This window comes from Schistocerca gregaria, chromosome 8, assembly GCF_023897955.1.
Source record: "Schistocerca gregaria isolate iqSchGreg1 chromosome 8, iqSchGreg1.2, whole genome shotgun sequence".
Lineage (NCBI taxonomy): Eukaryota > Metazoa > Arthropoda > Insecta > Orthoptera > Acrididae > Schistocerca > Schistocerca gregaria.
Genome location: NC_064927.1, coordinates 99,690,447 through 99,714,248, shown reverse-complemented (window position 1 = coordinate 99,714,248; position 23,802 = coordinate 99,690,447).

Here is a 23,802-nt window from a genome sequence, read left to right as displayed (position 1 = left end):
AGAATCGCCGCCCCCGCCCAAATGCCGCCCCCACAGCCCCAGCCGACGACCCGCCACAATGGCCAAACCTTCGTCAAAACTCCCACACCGTCGCCGCGGCAGCCCGGCCACCGCGGCCGGCGCCACAGCCACACGAGCCGAGTCGTGCGGCGATGACGGCCGTGCACAAACGCACCTCCGCCGCCCCATCGCCTTCCGCCGTTTTCCCGATCGGCCCGCAGCCGTCGGGCCACGGCCGCGGGCCGTCCTCCTCCTCTCGCCTCGCCCGCCAACACCCACAGCCCTTCCAACACATTTTTTTTTCTTTTTTCTTTTTTTTTTTTACTTTTTTACGATCGCCGCCTGCGCAACATGGCACCGGCCGACGGAGCGCCAACCCCCCCGCCACAGGCGAAAACAAAACAAAACAAAACAAAACAACGACAAACAAACAAACAAAATAAATTACCAGCCAGCCCCAACTACAGACACACCGAATCTGCCCTCACAGCCGACCTTACACGCCTCAACGTCAAAACAAAGGTGGTTTCTTTCCTTCAACGGTTACCTTACCTTAGGTTACGTCAGGTTAGGCTAAGAAGGCGTCAGGGTTAGGTTAAGCGTTGACGTGACGTCACGTCTTAACGTAGGCGTTAAGCTAAGGTTGCGGTCACGTACGTTAGGTTAAGGCGACTTGCGGGTTGGCCTAAGAGCTTAGGTTAGGTTACGTTAGTTTAGGTGGCTGCGTTAAGGGCTTAAAGAAGTTTAGGAGGTTAAGGCGTCGAGGCGGCCGCACCCCCTTAGCTGCTGCGGCTCGGCCACGCCACGCCACGCCACGCTTTGGGGTTTCATAAGGTCGCGCGGCGGGTCGTCGGCACGCCGCAAAGGACAAAACTGCAAGACGACGTCGAAAAACAAACAACAGGTAAAAAATAAATAAGTAAGTAAAAATAAACGACGCCGACAGGCGGGGATCAAGCAGAACGAGCAGATTCCGGAGAGCGAACGAGACACACACGCACGCACACACACAAACCCCCCCGAGCCGAGAGAGCACAGCACCACCACGTGTCGGCCTCCGCTCACCCGACTCGGCTGGGCTGGGCTGGCGGCCGGGCCGGATGCACGTACACGTACGGCTACAGCCACTACCCGTACACAGCCGCTCTTCACGCAACACCAGCCAAATGGCGCGCCCGCGGCTCGTCGCGGTCGCGGTCGCGGTCGCAACGCCACGCCGGCACACTTTCGGCACCACCGTTTTCGCGCGCACCGCAAACAAAACGCAGCCGACACACACAGAAAAAAAAAAAAAAGAAAAAAACAGAGCGCGAGACGGGCGGCGGCGCACCTTTCGCCAGCCGGCAGGCAATCGACTCGCCCAATACGACAAACGCGCACGCCACCCCACCCACCAACCAACCAACCAACCAACCAACCAGTCGTCGTCGTCGTCGTCGTCCCGAAATCAAACAAACTCTCAAAAGCACAGCCCCTGCTGCCAACGGACGCAGGGCGCCACGCAGCTCCCTTCCCGCCACACTCGATTCGCAGCGCAACTCACCCGGCACACCGTCAAACGACGGGCTGGGCTCGCCGCATCGCCGCAACCTACACACCTTCCCCGCCACGACGCACAGCCCCACCAGACGCCCGTGCCGCAACGACACTACTGCACTACCACTACCGCACTACTCCTCTCGCCCTTGCCATACACGACACAACACGCCAAAAAATGAAAATCCAAATACAAACAAAAACACCGCCCCCACTACCCAAACACATGCACGGCGCGCCAACACACGCGAGGCAAGGCACGCAGCAAACGGCGTCCCCTCCGCGTCGCGCCATCAACCTACACACACAAGGCAACCAACAACAGCCAGCCAGCCAGCCAGCCACACTCTCACGCCGCAAAAACAGAAAACACACCGAAACCGCCAAACGCCGCACATTCGCGCTTCGCACTTACCACACACCTCTCGGCATCCGTTTCGCACACAACGACGCGACGCACATACATCATCACGGGCTACGCACGCACACCGCGACCCACTTTTTTACGACGCCCTCGGCAGAGCACACGTGCCCACACCCACACACAGTCGACACAACGACGCAGCGCGCAGCAGACGCGGCCGCAACACATACCTCCCCGACGACGCGCCAACACCGCCAGCCACTGCTCACTCGCCCAAGCAACCCGTGCACACAACTGCCACACGCGTCCACCACGCCGCCGCCAACCACCCGCCCGCCAGGGGGCGCTCACGTCCGCGACAACAGCGCGGCACCGCCGGACCGGACCGGACCGGGCCGGGCCGGGCCGGGCCGGGCCGAACCGAGCCGAGCCGCCGCCGCCTCCTCTCCACTCGGCACGCCACGTCCTGCTTGCAAAACACATGGCTCGTCCCTCTGTACACACAACGCGCCTGCCTGCGGTCGCCGCCGGCATCTATCTACCTGAGCATCGGAGCCAGGCCGGCAAGCCCACACTTAAATAATGCACTTCACCAGCCAAACAAACCCACTCTTCCTTTCTTTGCACAGCGCATGCAACAGCAGCCCCAGGAGCCGGGCCCGCCGCCAGCGTCTCCTCCTCCTCCTCCTCCTCCTCCTCCTCCTCCTCCTCCTCTGGGCACAGCCAGCCAGAACAAGAAAAAACGAAAAAGTACCAACACACGCACCCAAAGCGTAAGCCAGACAAGACCAGCCTCTCCAAGGCCACACACACGCAAAAAAAAACAAAAAAACAAAAACACTACAACAAAATAAAATAAAAAAAGAAAAAGCAAGCCTGTCGCCTCGCCCCCGCCCGTCCCCCCCACCACATTCGCCCCCTCCGCTTGTTTTCCTTTCTACAATTTCCCTCTTTTCCACCCAATATCCCGCCGCGGTTTACGGGCACCGGCCGATTTTGCGCCCGCCCACATGTGTGCCTACTCCCCACCACCATTCCCTCCGCAGCCCGCAGCCCGCAGCCCGCTTTTCCCCCCTCCCTGCCCACACCACACCACACCGACGGTGCTGACGTCGACACGCACCCAAGACAGGGGCCACGACCGTCTTTTTTCCTGGGCCCATCCCCGCACCACACCGCACCTCCTTCCAATCAACGCTGTGGCGCCTGTGTCCGCGCGAGACGCGTGCGCGCCGCCTCTCTCAACATCCGTCCGCCGTCCGGCCTGTTTTTCGGCCCCCAGGCCATCCGTCAACCACCACTGCCCCTGCCCCTGCCCCTGCCCGCCCCGCACCACACCACACACCGCTGCTTGCCCCGGCCGTTGCCACCAAAGGCGCCAACCGCAGCCCGCGCGCGCCAGAAAGAGATGGCAAAACTACAGGGACCCAGCCGACCGACGAAAATCAGAGCAATTGGCCGGGAGGATCAAAAAGAGAGCTCCGAAAACCACCGTAGCGAGGCGTGGGAGGAAACGTTACGAGAAGCAGAAAGGGACCAGGAAAAATTCTGGAAATTTCTTAAAACTCGTAAACTAAACACGAAACATCTACATGTACATGGGGAAGGAACGACCCCACAGACCGAGCTGAAGCACTGGCGGATTCACTAGAAAGGCAATTCCAAGCACCAGAAGCGGTAGATGACGAAACTGATGACCACCAGGAAATGGTACTCAGAAGGGTAAAACCGCATCCTAAGTGCCCCGATCAGAACATCTTTCACAATCCAATAAACGCAGAAACCCCATATCTTATCACATCACAAACATACACACATCCTAAGAAGGCATCAGGCCCAGATTCCATCAAACCGCAACTACTACATCACCTACCTCCAGCAACTATCAATTATCTATCTAACATCAATATATAATGCTTGCTTCAGACTAAACTACTTGGAAACAGGCCCGAGTCATCACATTACCAAAGCCAAACAAGGACTTATTATTTCCGCAAAACTATAGGCCAACTTCCTTGGAAAGGTTCTCGGAAAGCTCATTCAAACTGAACTGAAGAAATTCAATTCTTAAAGGATAACAACATAATCATCCCACAACAATTCCGATTCCGCGAAGAACACAGCACCACCCACCAGGTGACCAGACTAGTCGAGCACATATGTCAGGCCAGAAACATTAGACACAGTACTGGAGCAGTCCTGCTTGACATTGGAAAAGCATTCGGATAACGCCTTATCTACAAGCTCCACCACTACAACTGCCCCATCCACATTATTGGCTTCTTTTCTCCGCAACAGAGCATTCTATGTCCATGTACCAGGAGCGGCAAGTAACACTAGATCCATAGAGGCTGGAGTCCCGCAAGGCTCAGTGCTGGGGCCCATTCTCTACTCAATATACACAAACAAACAGCTGGGAGGACACTTGTCACTATTTGCAGACGACACTGCAGTCTACCGCAGCAGTTCTAACCTGCAATATAGAGTCACAAAAATAGAGCAACACCTACAATCCATCCAGAAATGGGCTAACCAATGGAAACAAAAAAAAAAAAAAAACAATAAACGCGGAGAAAACCCAAGCAATACAATACGATTCACATTCAAAAAGAATACCTCCTAACCTGCATATACGCCTCAGAAATAACAATCGTCCATGGTCAGGCACAATAAAGTATCTAGGCATCAAGCTGGACAAGAGGTTGACATTTAGAGACCATGTTACACACGTTTGTAACAAGGCTGCAGCAGCAATATTCAGACTGTACCCAATCATCAAAGGAAACAGAATAAATATGCGCGCCAAAAAGAAAATCTTCAAAACCGTCATAGGAACCAGCCATCACTTACGGCTCTGAAAATCTGGTCAATGGCCGCAGACACCAACATAACAAGAGTAAAAAAGGGTGCAGAACAAATACTTCAGAATTACTGCTGATGCCGGCCGGTACCAGACAAACCGAGACATATACACAAACCATAACATACTCAAAATCCCGGAAATCATCCAAAGAAAAATCCATAAAGTTTTTTTTTTTTTCCACCAAACCATGGATTCGAACCACCCACTCATCAGAAATCTGGGACAAAATCCACCCGACCCAAGAACGACATTTCCCATCACGACAAAACACCACAAACTACAACATACCATGATAAACAAAAATAAAATACAAACACCATAACACTCACTTAAACAACAAACATCTACACACACCCAAGAGACCCTATCATCCCATCATTTTGTTATCCAACATAATCAGACAGAAGGCAGGGATCAAGGACAGATCCGGTCCTTCGAGTACAGGGGGTAAAAAATACCCATCAGACCAGCTCTCTCTCTCTCTCTCTCTCTCTCTCTCTCCTCCTCGCTTCTCCGTGCCGACGCTGCCCCGCACACGCGTTCGCGTTCGGCCGACACCACACGACAGGTCTTTGGGGCCCCGCCACTGCGCACACGCACGCCTCCTCCTCTTCCTTAGTTCTTTTTCGCTTTTCTTTTCTCCCCCGCCCCCCGCTCTCACCGCCACATCATCCCGCAACCCTTGGGGGATGTTTCCCAACATCAACGCGCCCCAATTCCACTCTCTGCCCGTGCCGCACTCTCCACTTTGCTTCTCCCCGTCCCCTACACACACGACTACCGAAACCCCGGTTGACACACCTTCTCGTAGGACAGGGGTGCGTGCGTGCGTTGTCTTGACGGTGACAGCAACAGCAACGGATCCGTCCATCCCATTCCCCCCCCACTCGGTAAAGAACCATGTTCAACCCACACTACACAACAAGGGGGGCACACACGAACGCGAAAGAAAGGGAAGGGCAGGGCAGGGCAGGGCAACTATCTCGTACACATTCTTCCTCAGAACCCACATATCACATCAACGGACGGCAGGCCAATAGCGGGCTCAGCCGTGTCAGGCAAATCCAACCCAACCAACACCTCCCACGGAAACCCTGACACTGATCCAGCAGTACGTCCACATACATCGCCACACCAAATACGGGTGACGAGTGAGCAACAAATGGAACAATACACAACAAGGCTGACCTAATAAAAACTGCACGTCATGTCATACCTTCCAGACAGACGCAGTTCCGACGGGACGGCGGAACCGTATACGTACCTTTCAGCCACAACAACCGACCGACTGGACACGCCCGCGTCTCCAGCCAGCCAACCACCAGGGCCACACAGCCCGCAAGTTTCAGCGTCAACACTTCTTAACGTACGTTGCAAACTTTTCAAAACATTGCCACACACACACACCACGAAAAGCGTCAACCTCTCTCACACTGGATACACTCAACACTTTTTGTCGGCGGAGCTTGAGGCCAACGGTTGACACACCCCCACCGGCCACACAGGTTTCCCTTTGAAAATTGCAGTGACGGAGACGCGGCATTACGAGAGGGTTGTTTCCGAGAGCGCGAGCTGGACGGAGCTGCGGCGCCGCCGCCGAGGGGTAATGAACGCACGCGATGCCGCATGACAGCCCATCACCCAAAGTTTCACCCACAACTGCACAGGTCGCACCCCCTTTTCGCGCCATACTAGTGTCGATCGTCAATTACAGCTCACGGTGTTCGCATTTGCCACTTGACGGGGGGGAAAAGAAAACAAACATCTGACACGCCATGTGTTTCTCTCTCTCTGTTATATCTAGGTCATTGGGCAGCCACTGTAAAAAAAAATATTTTTACGACATGGTTGGGTAAGTGATTTAAAGACAACAATTGTGGGTCACACACCATAGACCATTTCGATAGTGTTCTTGTTCTTCTCTTTTTCCTTTTTTTATCGCTCAATTGAAATAAAACCTGGGGATGATGCAATGCTGCGATATGGCACAACCGTCGTCCATTGTACACAACTCGGGAACAAAAAGAAACCAATTCAGGGAACGTTCGTTCCTTCACAACGTTTCTTTCAACGCACTTGGTCTTTACCATCCTGTATTCAACACACATTTCCTTTCATCAAACTAGGGCATTTCCATAACAGTTTGTTTCCGTTTCTGTGAGCACAATACTGCTCCTTCGACGTCATTTCACCATCTTAACTAGAGACAAACAACAAAATAGGAAAACAGCCTTGAGAACCCCGTCCACCAAATTTCAGTTAGCACGGCATCCAAGATTCTTTTCCGTCGCCAGTCTCACTCAACTCTTGCGCATTCCATTCTACGCTACGTGACAATGCAAAAATGAATGAATCAAACCCGCCCAGAGAGCGTCTTGTGCGAGGGGACACACGATATAGAGAACAACAAAACACACAGGGGACACCACCAAAGTTGGAGAGAACGTTTCCACCACGGCAGCCGCGCCGTTACGCGCTTTTTTTTTTTTTTTTCCTCCCCCCCACTGCACACCTCCGACACCACGGGAACGTTCACCGTCCCGTTGCCCTACACTGGCGTTTCTTTTCAACCCCCCACCCTATTCCTCGCTCCCCGGACATTCGACCGATCACAAAGTGCAACCTCTCGTTACCGTCGGGTGCCCCTCTTCATCCCCGGGGCGCCAACAACAAAACAAAAAAAAACAACAAAAAAAAAAAACACCACCGACGCCGTCGTCTCGCGTCACCTCACTCAACTGAGCGGAAAATACACGTACAACCAGAATGACGACACCGCCTCCACAAACAAAAACCAGACGTCAGACGTCAGGTCGAAAGAGGGCACCGTACGTCGTGGCGCGTGGTCTCCTAACTCACCTCGCGCGTACAAATACAATACAATACAATACAATACAATGCAATGCGTGTCACCTCACGTTCACACACACCTCCACGCTCCACTTTTACGTCGCCCAACCAACCAACTAACTTAACGCACCCGCTCGGCGTAGAAGCAGCTGTAGGCGGCAACGTGTTTCTCACCCTCGCCACCAACGGTGTGACATCCGACAATCGCGGTTTGCTTTCCGTTCCACACCTCCGGCCATACCATACAAAGGGGACAAAAAAAAATATATCAAACAAGCCAACTCCAGCGATCCGCCCCCCTAACACCAACACGTCTCGAAACACCCACGCCCACGACCCGGCTGTGGCTACAGTGCGTATCCCAACGTCACACCAAAACCAAAGGCGCCGGCGCCGCACCACACCACAAGCTACAGCTACAGCTGTGCCGCCGTCCACCCGCTCACAACAACAACAACAACAACAATTCCGCCCTTCCCGCAAAGGCATTTTGGTGGCCCTGAAAAGGGCCGTTTTTTTTTTTCTTTTCTTCGCCGCGCCGCGGACGAGCCTCCTATTTCCAAGAGCCACCTCCTTACTTGGAGCTCGTGTACTTGGTCACCGCCTTCGTGCCCTCGCTCACCGCGTGCTTGGCCAGCTCGCCAGGCAGCAAGAGCCGCACAGCGGTCTGGATCTCGCGGGACGTGATGGTCGAGCGCTTGTTGTAGTGCGCCAGGCGAGAAGCCTCGGCCGCAATGCGCTCGAAAATGTCGTTCACGAAGCTGTTCATGATGCTCATCGCCTTCGAAGAGATGCCCGTGTCAGGGTGCACCTGCTTCAGCACCTTGTAGATGTAGATGGCATAGCTCTCCTTCCTCTTGCGCTTCTTCTTCTTGTCGCCCTTCGAAATGTTCTTCTGCGCCTTGCCAGCCTTCTTGGCGGCTTTCCCGCTAGTCTTGGGCGGCATCACGAACAAACAGGCAGGCAGGCAGGCACGCGCAGTCAGTCAGTCAAGCGCTCCGCTCCAGTCAGCGTCTCCCCACACAGTGGCACCCGCCGCACGTCGCCGCCGCACCTTTACCAGCTCGCCCTGCTGCGGCCGCCGACCAATGGGGCGCGCGCGCAACCCGCCGCCGCACCCGAGCCCATAAAGGACCCCCACCCCGCCGGCGCCGGCACGCACGGCGGCGGCGGCCAGATTCCGAGGTGGGACTGCTAAGCGGACGGACGTGCGTCTACCTGTGCTCCGCGCCGCTATTGTGCTCCCAGCCCTGGAAATACCCACCGCGCGCTCTCGCCGCCTTTGTGCAGAGCTCGCCTCGTTGCTTGCTTCTCGTGTGCTTGGTCGCCGCCTTGCGTGCTCGCGCAATAGCTTCGTGCTTGGTCGTATCGTCGGTGCTGGCGGTCCGCGCTGTGTTCTGGATTTCCGGACGTGGTCGGGTGTGCGTTATCGGTAAAAAGCAAAATTGTCGTTTCTGAAAAGCAAAAGTCGTCTTGCACACTCGGCGCGGACGGGGCTCTAGACCACGTGGGCGCTCGCTCTGACATGGGATAGACCGTGAAGAAAGAGGAACATCACGCCTCGAGTAGGTGAATATAAATAGTCGAAATTGTTCGAGAATTTCTGTGCCATAGGTGTTAGGGAAGCTGCAGTCCAGGGACCCGCCGAGCCACATAGTCAAACAGACTGACTGTGAGGCCCTTGGTGGTATCCCGCGCCTGCTAGGTGTAGGGAAATTTTTCCACTGGCGCGGAAATTGTCGAAATATAGGCTTCCCTATCTGAAACCTTATAACATCGAGTAGGTGCCCGCCATGGCGGACACACGTGATCCAACCTCTGTCAGCGTCCCTCATGGAGTGCAGCCACACGACAGTTCACTTCCACCATCGTCATCATCACATTCACATACTTCAATTCATCCCCCCTCATCACCTTCCTCGTCAGACACTAGCTGTGACTCTGACCAGCTTGTCATAGCCACAGACAGCGACTCGGGCTCGGTCTCCTCATTGACCGACCCTGAAGTCAGACGTAGCGAAAGGCTACGTAAGATCAACTCTGGGCAGCCCCCGCAACCCGCAGCCGCGGAGAAACTCCGGGCGCGCGAAAACCAGAGCGTGGTTTCAAATGCGCAAGACGCAAAAGTACGACAACCACCACTAGACCAGCAGAAGCAACATCAACAAAAGCAGGTGGATCACTCAACTGCGACCGCAGATGCGTCCAATAATCAAAAGCAAAATCAAATTGCAGGCGTCGGAACGGTGCAAGGCGCTCAAAACACAACGGTGCCCCCAGCAATGACACAAACTCAGCGCCAGCCCAGAGGCAGAAGGGTGCCCCCGATAACGGTTTTTGAGACCAAAGGGTACACTACCCTCATCGGTCAGATACAAGGGAAGCTGAAAGGAGCACTAAGCACATCCTACAAGGGTGACAGCATCGTATACCAGGCTACAAATCCCGAGGACTTCCATTTCCTCAAAGAAGAATTTCGAAAACGGAAGATTGAATTCTTCACATACAGTGACGACCCGAAGGGGACACTTAAGGTCGTCATTAAAAAGCTCACTCCATACTGGACCACAGACGATGTCAAAAACGCCCTAATTGAGAAAGGGTTTCAAGTGCAGGACGTGTTTCAGCAAACGAAACCGCAGACCATTGTAAACGAATACGGCGAAACAGTCTCGGCTCCCAGAATAAAAACGGCCAATTTTCAAGTGAATCTCCTGAACACTGCTGAGGCCCGCAAAATATTCAAAGTTACACATCTGCTACACATGCAGGTCACGGTGGAGCTATACAAAAGACCAAACGGTCCGACGCAATGTTATCTGTGTCAACGCTTTGGGCATGGGGCGTCTCAGTGTGAACTTAGACCCCGCTGCGTGAAATGCGCCGGGCCACACCTTTCTGGGGCCTGCACTAAAAAGCCCGACGCGCCAGCAACGTGCGCAAACTGCGGGGGCAACCATCCAGCCTCCTTCAGGGGCTGCTCAGAGCGAGAGCGGATCGTCCAGGCCTGGGAACGAAGACGAGCACCCCCAACCAGCAGACATGTCCCACCAACCACCACACCGCGAACAGCAGCGGCAACAAAACCACCCCCGCCACCACCTGCGGATACACCACACTCCTCCCCTCCACCAAAACAAACTCAGGTGGGAACAAATACATTAGAAACTCCCTCAACACCACAGGAAGCAGTTGCATCCTGTTCCCCACCACCGGAGCGATCTCCGCCCCAAGCACAGCCCACGCTCGCCGAAATAGTGAGAACAGGGCGCACCCCACCAAACTCCCCTAAAACAAAGCCCACAATCCCGAAACAACAACCTGGCAGAATCCTGCCCTCCAAGGTGACTCTACATCCGCCGCTGACCGCACCTCCCCCCAGCACCTGTGTTCTAAAGGAACAGACAAGTGCGACACCTCTCCCCTCAACCTCTGCAGCGACTGAGGCTGCCCCCCCACTAGCCAGTCATTCAATGGCAACCGCCACAGAGCCCCCAACTGCTCCTGCGGTGACAATTCAAACCAACATCGCCAGTGACAACACCACTGCCCAGCAAAGCATCACAGAGGACTCACAGGTACAAACACCTCAAATTTTATCACAAATCTGGCAGTTTGTCAAAAACCTTCTCCCTCAAAATTTTGTTACCAAAATCACACAGATTATAAATCAGTTCTTAGCAGCCCCAGATCTTCTCAGTAAAGTGACACTAATTATCACAAACATCTTGCCCCTGCTCCTAAATGGCAAATGAAAACCAGCACATCACTATCGCCATCTGGAACGCTGACGGTGTTTCCCACGACCGATTCGAGCTCGAGATGTTCCTCGATGACCATGGGGTGGATGTGGCACTCCTAAACGAGACCCACCTAACCCCTGATGAGAGCTTTCGAGTCCGAAATTATGTGTTGGCCAGAAATGACCGCCCTAACAGACCAGGTGGCGGTACAGCCATTCTCATTAAAAATCGAATATGCCACAGGGTAATACAAACGCCACCACTCATAAACACAGAGGCAACAGCAGTCGAAGTTATTCTTAACAACCACCCCACACTTCTGGTGGCGGCATACCACCCACCCCAAGCGAGACTGTTTCCCAGTGACCTGGACGATCTCTTGGACATAAACCACAGAACCATAATAGGAGGGGACCTGAATGCCAAGCACAGGGCATGGGGATGTCGTACTACAAACACAAGTGGCAACAAACTACTGAGATACCTTGATAACCATCCAGCAGTAAGGGTTGTCTCAACTGATGAGCCTACTCATGTTCCCTATGACTCCAGGTGCCTGCCTGACAAATTGGACATATTCCTCTTAAAAAACGTTAACCTCAACACAACGACAGAGGTAATCAACAGCCTAAATTCAGACCATAGCCCTGTTATTCTAAGATTTCAGGGTGACCAAGACATTCCAAGTAACAGAATAATTACAACTTACAACACAAATTGGGCGAGGTACAAGGAACTGGTCACTCTACACATACCTGACCAGGCTCCTGACATGCAGACCCCAGAAGAAATCGACCAGGCTATAGCAGAATTAACCCAAATCATCACGACGTGTGGGGAAGCATCAACCATCAAAATAACGCACAACAGCGGACGGAGCAACCTGCCCCCAGACCTTGCGCAACTAATTACGGACAAGAACAGAACGCGCAAGAGATGGCAAACTTTTCGTGACCCCCAAGACAGGAGACGCATGTTTAGGATGGCCAGGGAAATCCAGACCAGACTTAAACTGCTACGAAGTGCTAGATGGGAACAAAGCCTGCAAACAGCAGAGCAAAATCCCGAAAAATTCTGGGGAATCATCAGATCCAGACGACAACCCCAAAAAGCCAGCAGACCACTTCATGGGCAAAACGGTTTAGTCTATACCCCACACGACAAAGCAACCGCCATGGCAAACACGCTCGAGCTACAGTTCCAAGAGAATATAATCGATGAAGACGAGGAAGAAGCAGAAGCCCTGGAGCGCAGAGTTGAGCGTCACCTACATCGAACACTTCGTGCCAGACCAGTCACCAACTTTGTGCCGACCACTGAACGTGCAGTCTCTGTTCTCATCAGGCGAATCGGCAATGCAAAAGCCCCCGGTCCCGATAACATCAAACCCCCCTTTCTTAGAAACCTTCCTCAACCTGCTATCTCTCACCTTACAGCCATCCTAAACAGTTGCCTCTCCATACAATACTTCCCTTCAGCCTGGAAGGTTGCAAAAGTTATTTCCATTCCAAAGCCCAATAAAGATCAGTTATTCCCGCAAAACCACCGCCCTATCTCCCTACTATGTCATCTCTCCAAACTTCTCGAAATTCTTATACAAAACTCCCTACTCCAGTTTCTATCCACAAACAACATCATCATCCCTGAACAATTTGGTTTTCGTGCTGGACATAGCACTGTACAGCAAGCCATTCGCCTGGTGGAGCATGTCTGCACGGAGAAGAGCCAGGGCAACAGCACCGCAGCTATTTTCTTGGATATTGAAAAGGCTTTTGATCGTGTTTGGCATGACGGCTTGCTATATAAGATCTCCAAACTCAACTGCCCTCTCCACCTGCTGAAAATCATTCAGTCTTTCCTCTCTGACAGGAAATTTTACTCATACATAGAAAAGGCAAAAAGTGGCATGAAACTCATAGAAGCAGGTGTCCCACAGGGATCTGTGCTTGGCCCCCTCCTATATCTTCTGTATACAAATGACATCCCGAAAGAGCCGGGTGGCAACATAGCCTTATATGCTGATGACACAGCACTCTATCTCAGTGGCAGAAACATTAATTACCTAGCCTACAGCCTACAACGACATCTCAACAAAGTTGCAAACTGGTGCAACATCTGGAAAATAAAAATAAATGCTGACAAATGTCAAACAATCCTATTTTCTCATAAAATCAAGAAACCCATAATAAACATCACTTACAATGAACAAATACTCCCATGGAAAAATGAAATCACATACTTAGGACTAAAATTGGACAAAAACCTAACATTCAAGCATCACATAAGAGAGGCTAGGAACAAAGGCTCCGCCCGGCTCTACCAACTATACCCATTATTAAAGGGAATGGGATTGTCCATATCAGCAAAGCTCAGAATCTGGAAAACAATAGTCCTGCCTGTCATCCTCTACGGCTCTGAAGTGTGGAGCATGGCAGCAGACACTAATCTAGCCCAATTGGAGGTCGTCCAAAATAAAACCCTAAGAATTATTGCAGACGTACCAAGACTGACTAGCAATGAGGAAATCAGGGCAATGCTAGGGCAACCCTCTTTCTATCACATAATCAAACAAAAATCACAAACATTCTACGAATCATCTCATTCATCACCGTACCAGCTCATCAATACACTGGGACGGAACCCTCACCCTCAACTCAGAGCTCCTATCAACACACTCCATCGCCACTACAGGCGGTAACCATCTTCTCATCCTCATGAAACAGGATACTCATCTCCACTTCTATCAACATCATCACTAACGCCATCCACCCGGGGGGAAAATCCCCAAGCCATTACTGCACACAAGCCACATACGAACCCACAGGATCATTTCGTGAGACAGAGCGTTGAAAGAACGCTGGCTCTCCAGAACTAGCATGGGTGCAAACCCAGCCATCTCATGTCCGGCACGCACTCCGCTGCTCGACTCGCTGCGGCTCGCACCGTTTGCGTTGTGCTTTTCTTTCTCGCTTCTTTCCAAACTAGCCCATCGCCATGTCCGGACGCGGAAAGGGAGGCAAAGTCAAGGGCAAGTGAAAGTCCCGCTCAAGCAGGGCTGGGCTCCAGTTCCCGGTCGGCAGAATCCACCGCCTCCTGCGCAAGGGAAACTACGCCGAGCGCGTCGGCGCCGGGGCGCCCGTCTACCTCGCCGCCGTCATGGAGTACCTCGCGGCTGAGGTGCTCGAGCTGGCCGGAAACGCGGCCCGCGACAACAAGAAGACGCGCATCATCCCGCGCCACCTGCAGCTCGCCATACGCAACGACGAGGAGCTCAACAAGCTCTTGTCGGGCGTCACCATCGCACAGGGAGGTGTCCTGCCCAACATCCAGGCCGTCCTGCTGCCAAAGAAGACCGAGAAGAAGGCCTAAAAGAGAGACAGCGCAATCGGCAACCGCCGCGTGCTCCCTTGGCACGCAGCGCGCCGTTTGCCGCCTCGGCTCAAAAACAAAACACAATCGGCCCTTTTCAGGGCCACCACACAAACCTACGTCCAAAGCAGAATTCCAGTCGTTCGTCGCACCACTTTCTTTTTCTCTCTCTCTCTCTCTCTCTTTCTGTGTACGGTTTTTCCTTCTTACGCACACAGGCGCCGCCATCTTGTACACACGTACTTGGCCACCTCCTCCACTCCACTCCACGTACGCACAGTCTCGCGACCATTAACCAGCACACGTGGCGCACAACAACACACCTCAAAAATAACCCCTCGGCACTCAGCCGCGCCGCAACACACAGCCCATCCACCGACAAGAAGCATACAAGCAAAGAGGGAGGGGAAGGAAGGAAGGAGCTCACACAACGCAAGGGCACGCTTCCTTCCCTCCCAACCGCACCGCACACCACGTCAAAAAAAACTCCAAACAAAACTAAAAGGCCAAGTAGACTAAAAAGGAAAAGGAAAAAAAAAAAAAAAAAACCAGCAACACAGACTCTTTCGCACTTTTCAACTTCCGAACACTGTGGTGGCCCTGAAAAGGGCCGTTTTTCAATCTCTCTTTCCTTCCTTCGGTCTCACACCGCCTAACCGCCGAAACCGTACAGGGTGCGCCCCTGCCTCTTCAGGGCGTACACCACGTCCATGGCCGTCACAGTCTTGCGCTTGGCGTGCTCAGTGTACGTCACCGCGTCGCGGATCACGTTCTCCAGGAACACCTTCAGCACTCCGCGCGTCTCCTCGTAGATCAGACCAGAGATGCGCTTCACGCCGCCCCTGCGCGCCAGGCGGCGGATCGCGGGCTTCGTGATGCCCTGGATGTTGTCGCGCAACACCTTGCGGTGCCGCTTGGCGCCACCCTTGCCGAGCCCCTTTCCTCCCTTGCCGCGGCCTGTCATTCTTCTTCTTCAAGCGTCTCAACCACAATAATATAAAAAACAGAAAGCAAGGCAAGCTCCTCACCCGGCGCTAGCGAGTCGGCTACGGTTGTGGCGCCCAGCGCATACATAAGGATGGGGCCCCTCCACGCCCGCACCAACGTGGTGACCAAACCAAAAGTTCTACTGTCACCTCCGTATAACATGTTAGTTTTTAGAATCAAGAGTCACAGGATGCAGGCTGTGTTGTTATCCATGCGTCTGGGTAAGATTACTCATTTACATGGTCCATCAGGAGATAGAAGTGGTCGAAAGCGATTGAAGGGTAGCGGTTTTTAAGGGCAGAGGGAAAAAAGTGCCAAGCCAAGCGCCAAGGGAAAAAAACCTCTGCGATAGTAGGACGGGTAGTAAGGGCAGTAGCGGATTACTAGCTGCGACAGCGCATGCAAGGTGTGGTTATGTTAGTGCGAGGTATCGTGCATCGTTACCGTTGTCGTTGCTGGCGTTCGTTCTAGGATCTGCTGCTGCTGCGTCCTGAAACATGACATTGTCATCATATATTAGTGGGCGATCGGTCGTAGATCAGCTCACAGTGTGGGGGGTGTGTGTGGCTGGTTTGCGTGCTGTGTGCAGTACGGTTTCCCTGCAGTTGCCGGTATTTCGGCGGGTTAATCATCTGGGGTTGCCAGTAGTAGCTGAGTTGCAGGGGCTCGCCAGTACTGTCATGTTAGCGTGCTATGGACCATAGATGTTTAGTTTCGTGCTAATAGTGTTTTTGGTCTATTATGTTTCCATCTATGGTTGTGGTCGTAGTTACCCAGAGAAAGAATAAACGGGTTACGCGACTGTCTCGTGTTCCTGTATAGTCGTGTGGAGAGCTTTTGGAATACCTGCAAGATAGTATCTAGCCGATATTCCCGGTGAAGGTCCGCGGTGCGCGTGTAGCGCGGAGCGTTGCTTATGATTCTGAGTACTTTGTTCTGTATGAGCTGCAGACGGCGCACACGTGTGGGCGCAGCGTATCCCCAGACGGGAGCAGCATACGTCATCAGAGGTCTGATAAGTGTGGTGTACATGGACCTGGACACCCTCCTATTCAGTGTGCTACGCCTGTTAAGCATAGGGTAGAGTTGTTTGAGCCTCGCGTTTGCTTTGTTGGTCACGTGTTGGATGTGGTCCCCCCAGAGTAGTTTCCGGTCCAGCCAGACACTGAGGTATTTGACCTTCTCTCGGAAACGTATTGGGCGTGCGTGTAGTGTTATTTGATTGCAGTGTTGATGTTTGCGCAGTTGTTTCGGTCTTCTGGTGAACAGAACGGCTTCGCACTTGTCGACGTTTACTCTAACACGCCACTTCACCAACCAGGGCTCTGCCGTTCTGAGTGCGGTCTGTAGTCGTGAGTTAATGTTAGACGGCTTCCAATCTTGCGCTAGGATGGCAGTGTCATCCGCGTAGATTGCCATCGTCGTGTTATGTGTATCTGGGAGGTCGTTAATGTAGAGGTTAAACAGTAAGGGCCCTAGGATGCTTCCTTGGGGTACCCCTGCCTGTATACCGTGTCGTGTTGATTGATTGCCCTGCACGTCAGTGTTGAAACTCCTGTCCGTGAGATATGAGTGTATGAGACGTATGAGCCCGTCGGGAAACCCTGCGTCGTTTAGTTTGCGTATGAGGCCGTTGTGCCATAGACGATCGAAAGCCTTCTCGATGTCCAGGAACACCGCACCAGTTGCTTTGTTCATGTTGTATCCGTGTGTGATGTATTCGACGACGCGGAGGAGTTGTTGTGTTGTCGAGTGATGATTCCTGAAGCCGAATTGCTCCGGCCTCAGGGTGTCATTTGTGATGCAGTGCCTAGTGAGTCGTTTTAGTATTACCTTCTCAACAATCTTGCTGAGCGCGCTCAGCAGGCTGATGGGTCGGTAATTTTGTGGGAGGGAGTGGTCTTTCCCCGGCTTCCTGAACATCAGGACCTTGGCCGTCTTCCAAAAGGCGGGGAACTCCTGGAGGACACGGTTTTGAATGCCATCGTGACCAGGGGCCTTCCTAGCAGTGGTATGCATGATGGCCCATTTCACTTCAGCTGTGCTAGCCTGGCGGATGTTGTTGCGCGCTGGTTGGGCCAGGATGCGAGTGACCTCCTGGTCTGTTGCAAGTGTGAACACTGGATCTGACGGATCCATGTTCAGTGTGAATGACGCTGCAAGTGTGAGGGCCATCAGTTCAGCTTTTTCTTCCGCAGAATATGCCGGTCCGTCGGGCCCTTGTAGTGTGGGTGTGTAGTGTTTCTCCCTGGTGAAGTGTCGGGCCATCTGCCACACGCCAGGTCGCGTGGTGTCTAGCCCTGCGAGTTTTTGGTCCCACTGTTGTGTTTTAAATGTTTGTATTTTGTCCCGGATTATTCCCTGGAGCCTGTTAATGTGCCGTTTGAAGTGCTGGCGCCTGGTACGCTGCCAATACCTCCTGAGGCGGTTCCTCATTGAGATAAGGCCCAGGATCTCCTGGGGCAGGGCAGCACTGTAATGTTGTGGTGTGCGGATTGGTATGGTGCCGGCTATTGCGTCTTGGACGGCGTTTGTAAGGGTTTCAACAGCATCATCTATTTGGGCTGTCTCATTAATTGCGTGGGTAGGTGGGATGTGACTGTCGAGCGTTTCCTTGAACAATGTCCAATTCGCGCGCTTGTAGTCGAGCATCCTGCGTTGGTCGATGTGCTGCAGTGTTTCTTCAATGTACAGCATAACAGGTTGGTGATTTGAGGGCAGATCGTTTTCAACAGCAACGTTGAGTGTCGTTGTTATGCCCTTGATGAGGGCCATGTCTAACACGTCTGGCCTGTGTCCCCTCCGGTAGGGAATGTGCGTCGGTTCGGTCGGCGCTAGTGTAATGTAGTTTCGTCCTAGCGCGTGTTCATATAGTTTTTTGCCGTTGGAGTTTCGTATACGTGAATTCCAGTCTGGGTGTTTCGCGTTAAGATCTCCAGCGGCTATTACGCGCGGTGATATGTTGAGTATAGTGCTGATGTCGCGTGTCACTATGTTCTTAGGACTGTTGTATACTGACACCAGTGTGGTATAGGCTCCGTTGAACTTGACCCTGACGGCGGTTGCCTCTAATTTTTCAAGTTCAGGGAGCACTATGTTTGTGTGTTCGATGTCTTTGTGTATAATGATGGCCGTTCCACCGAAACCAGACCCGTCCGGTCGGTCGGTACGATAGACGCAGTAGCTGGTAAAGTTTAGGTGGTTGTGCGGTTTGAGTTTAGTTTCGCTCAGTAGTGCGATAAGGATGCCCTTACGCTCCATGAACGCGGCAAGTTCCGCCCTTTTGTTGTTGATCCCGTCTGCATTCCAGAACAGGATCTGTGATAGTGTCCGGTTGTTTGCGAAGGGGGCCGGGTGTGGCGTATTATCCATGTAGGGATGGGAACAGTGTGGTGAGAGCTGTTTGTATGGCAGTCCAGTACTGTCCGGGTTGGGCAGACATGAGCTGTGTGAACAGTGTGCTGATGACCGCGAAGATCCTGGCGAAGATCTGTTGGGTCGTATGCTGGGGGAATAGTGTTTCCATTATTCCCCCTTGTGTTGTGTTTGTGTTGTGCGTGTCGGCCTGTGGCTTGTTTGTGGTGTTAGCGGCCGCTGGTGCGGGTGTTGGCGTTGTGTGTGGGCTGGCGCTTGTGTTGCTGCTGTGTGCTGCAGTCTGTGGTGCCTGTGTTACAGGTGTGGTGATGGGTGGAGTAGTGTGTGTGCTGGTGTCACTGGCTTGCTGACTGTGTGTCTGCGTTTCCGTGTTCTGTTGTTGTCGAGTGGTTTGTTGTGGCGATCTTGTGTACCCGTTCCTGTTCCCTTGAGGTCGCCTACGCCTTCTCTGGGTTTTCGGTTCTGGGGGTCCTTGTGTGGGTGCGTCTTCCTGTGCGGTCTGCGTGGTTTCGCATGCCGTGGCCTCAGGGAGTGGGGTCGTGTTGTTTTGGGGAGCTGGTGTTGGAACCGGTGTGGTCGATGTGTTTTTTGTTGGCTGAGACGGTTGTATTGTTGTCGCAGCGGTTGTGTTTTGTGCGTGTGATGGGCGCGGAGGTTCCGCCGCCCGCACCGCTCCTCCAGGGCTCGTAGCCATGGCGAACGTTACACCGTTCCTGACAGGGTTTGGTGCGGGCCTTGGACGTGGTATGGCGCTGAGTCCTCTGGATTGTTGTATTTTACGCCTCTGCGCCTCTCTGTATACGTCGCAGCCCCTGTAGTTGGCCGCATGGCCTTGACCACAGTTGGCGCAACGGCGTGCGTTTTGTTGTGCTTGTGTACAAGCGTTGGATGCGTGTTTGCCAGCGCAACGGGGTGCCAGGCGACAGCGAAGGGCCGAATGACCGAATCGCTGGCAGTTGTTGCATTGTTGGGGGACGAGTGGTGGTTCATATACTTCTACCCTTACGTCCATCCGCAGAAGGCATTTTATCTGCAGAAGGCCGCGGGAGGCAGCCGTATCGGCCATCTCGACCAGGTAGTGTGGTAGGCGGGTGTGTGTGCGGAAGCCCGTCATCCGGTTAGCACTTCGGCAGTCGTAACCAAGGAAGTTGAGCGCCGCTTGAACTGTTTTGTTTGGTGTGCTGGGGTCCACTCCCTTCACCACGTACAGCTGTGTCCGCTCTTCAGCCGTTCTGTACGTGTAGTGCTCGATCCCCTGTTCTTTGAGGAAGAACAGGAGATCTTTGTACTCTGTGTTAGTAGCCACGTACAGTGAGGCCCTATCCCCAGAGTATTTAGTGTGGAGCGTGCAAGGTGTGTGCCTCGCTTCGAATGTGGTGTTGAGGACGCTAAGGTCCCCATAGTTCTGTATTACGACTGGGGGAAAACCAGTCTTTTGTTGTGCGGGCGTAGCTGCGGTTTGTGTATTTGAGTTATTACTGACCGCAGGTCGGTTCGTGTTGGTTATAGTGTCTGTTTTCCTAGCCGGAAGTGTTTGTTTCGGTGTAGGCAGCAACGCCTTTCGGCTGCCTAGCGAGTTTGGTTGCTCGCATGTACCTCTTGTGTTTCTGCGTTTGTGTGATGGGCCCTCCACCTGCCAGGGCCCGGTGTAGTGTTGTTCTGTGTCCTCGTCCGCCGCCGCTGATTCCGCCACTGGAGTCAGCAGCGACAGCGGGACGGTCGTGCAGGAGTCACCAGTAGCAGGCGAGTGAAGCGTGATGTGAAGCGTGGTGCGCTTCGGTGTGTCGTTTGCGCCGCAAAGGTCGGTTATCAGCCGACGTTGGTCCAGCAGTTCCTGCGCTTGCTGCGCGATCTGCCGATCCTTGTCGGCCAATACCTCCCCCACGGCGGCAAGCGGGACGCTGGCGTCGACGGGGTCAGTCGACCCGAGCGCCTCTTTCGCTGCAGCTTTGCTGCGGGTTATGGCGGGAGAAACACCGGCGGAATCTGCCATCTTGGTGTTCTGGGAGGGACGAGAAAGGGGAACGACAATTTTGCTCTTTCTGAGAAGAAAAAGCCCTAACTGTTTTACCCTACGGAAGTGGGGGGAGTGCCCTACGGCCTAGCGTGCGCCGTTAGTGCAGTGGCGCGGCACCTAAAGGAGGTGCGGAAGAAGAGAATCGGCCTACAGTACGCGGGGTGATCCGACGTGAACGGGCCCCTGGCACTGATTAACCCTACAAAGAACGAGATAGCCTCGCTGTGGAGTTTGTAACAAGCGTTACGGGGTTGCTGTGAGTCTAGGACTCTTCACGACAATTCTGCTTTCCGCAACTACGCGGTTTCTCGACGAAAGGGAGCAAGCTCAACCCTCCGCCGATCCACCGGGCGCTACTGTCGCGCTTCGGAAGAACACTCTCTGTAGAGCAGAGCGGTCAGCGAGGCTTAAGCCCCAATAGCTACCGATGCACCGGCCATCACCGGCTGAGAGCTCCTTCCGCCACGACGGCCAGAGCGCGTCTTTGGCGCCCAGCTCGCTGCAGCTCATCGACGAAGACTTCTGTGATGTCCTCGGTGGCTGTGAAGTATTAGCATTCCTGCTTCGCCTTCAACATAGAAATACATTATATGAATAAAATAATATACATAATTTTTGTGGAAGCATAGATGATGTTTTCTTACTGCTGTGATTTTCATAGGGTGCTACTTGCAGTAGCGTTTTTTTTTTTTTTTTTTTTTTTATATGTGGCCTTACGTACTAGTATGTGCATGAGGTGGTTGGTCCTTAGAGCATGATGCTTTACAATTGTCGGACCTTTACAGCGGACAATATCGCTGTCTGTGCTTGGATGGATGTGAGTGATTGGTTGTGATGTGGTACTAATGCCTAGGGGGGCTGGGTACGGCCGCCAGGGCGGCTTGAATCACTGCGTTGATTTGTTGCGGGATGGTCTTCATTAAGGCTTCCATGGCGGATGCAACTGCTGCTGCTACTGTCTCTTTCAGTATTGCCATGGTTACTGGTGTCTCGTCGGTCGAGTGGGCCTGTGCGGTTGTGACCGTTCTGCTTGTAGGTCCTTCTTCCGATCTTGGTGTTGGTGCTGGCTTTGTTGGGACTGGGGGCGCTGGCCTGTGCGGGATGCTCTGCTTGCGTGGTTCTTGCGTGGTTGCATTGGCGTATGATACGCCGGTGCGTCTGTTGGCGGTTGGTCTTGACACGCCACGCTGTCTGGCGACGTGTTTCTTAACTTCCTCGCATCCCATATAGTTGGCTGGGTGCTCTTTGGAGCAACGGGCGCAAGTAGCGGGTGTGTTGCGTTCTTTGGTGCAGTCGTCTGTAGAGTGGTTGCCTGCGCATTTCAGGCATCTAACTTGCATGGTGCAGTGGCTAGCCACGTGGTCTAGTCCCTGGCACCTGTAGCAGCGTCGAGGGCCCCTTTTCTTCCTTGGTTTCTCTAGTGTGACGTCTGTGTTGGCTAGGTGCGTTATGGTTCGCAGCCGTTGGTTTTCTGGTGTGTCAGTGGCCACTATTTGGAGGAGTGGCGTGTCCTTTTTGGTCTTGGGAGATTGTACTCTTGTTATGGAGCGCGGGGTAATCTGTAGCTTGGCTAGCTCTGACTTCACTTTCTCTATACTGATTTTGAAGGGGAGACCCCTCATTATCAGGTCTATTGGCTTGGTGCTGGTGGTTGGATATGTGTAGTATCCCCATTTTTTCCCTTCTAGTACTTTAGTCACTCTCTCAAAGTCTGCTGGAGACTTGGTGAAGAGTCTGTAGGTGTCCTTTCCCGCCGTTTTAAACTGGAAGGGCGAGGTGGTTGCAGACCTTACTGCTTCTAGGAGGTCGTCATATTGGCCTTCGAAGTGGATGACGATAGGGGGTGGTGCCTTCGGTCTTGCGTTGTTCTGGAGGGGTTGCACTGTTGTTGCCTCTGCGGAGTCGAGTGCCTGGTAGGCATTCTTTGTAGGGGCAGGTGTGGCAGTGTGCAGCTTCATGGCGGGGGCTGTTCTGGTGGCTTTGGTGAAGCCCTCGGAGTCGGTTGTCCCCTTGGCTCGCTTACGGTTTACTATTGGTCTATTTACCAGTGCTGGGACGGTGGGCGGAGTCTCGTTCTTGCGTTTTCTCGACTCCGTCTCGACGTCCATGGGGGTTGTGGGTTGGCTGGGAGTGGTAGCCGCGGGCTGCTTGTCCACCACCGTGGTGGTCCCGTCGATGGCTTGTGTTGAGCAGGACTCGGCGATTTCGTCTTCTGTGGCGGGCTCCAGGTTGGGGTAGCACCCCAGGCCATACCTGAAGCAGTTCGGAGACTCTAGTTGTTCTGCCTCAGCAGCTTCCTGTAGGGCAGAGAGGAGTTCTTCTTGGTCCTCCAGATGGTCATCTGGAGAAGGTGATGGAGGTTTTTGTGTGTCCCTAACCATGGTGGCGTGTTGAAGTGGGGACTATAGAAGATAGAACTGCCTGGCCTAGTGACCGCGGGCTGGTCCCACGTGAAGGGGGCCCTGGATCACGTCGTTCCCTAACAGTCCCTAGGTGCGCTGCGAATTGTTGCTGAACAATTCACAGATCAACCGCTCTGAGTGTACTGCAGATTGTCCTGACAATCTGCAGTCACGTAGGAAGAAATTGCAGCAAGCTGCGGGAGCTGCGAGTCCGAAAAACTCGCACACGACAATTTTTGCTGTCCACACAGTTGTGTGGTGGTGGTAGTAGCTGCTGGAGCTGTCTCGATGTTCTC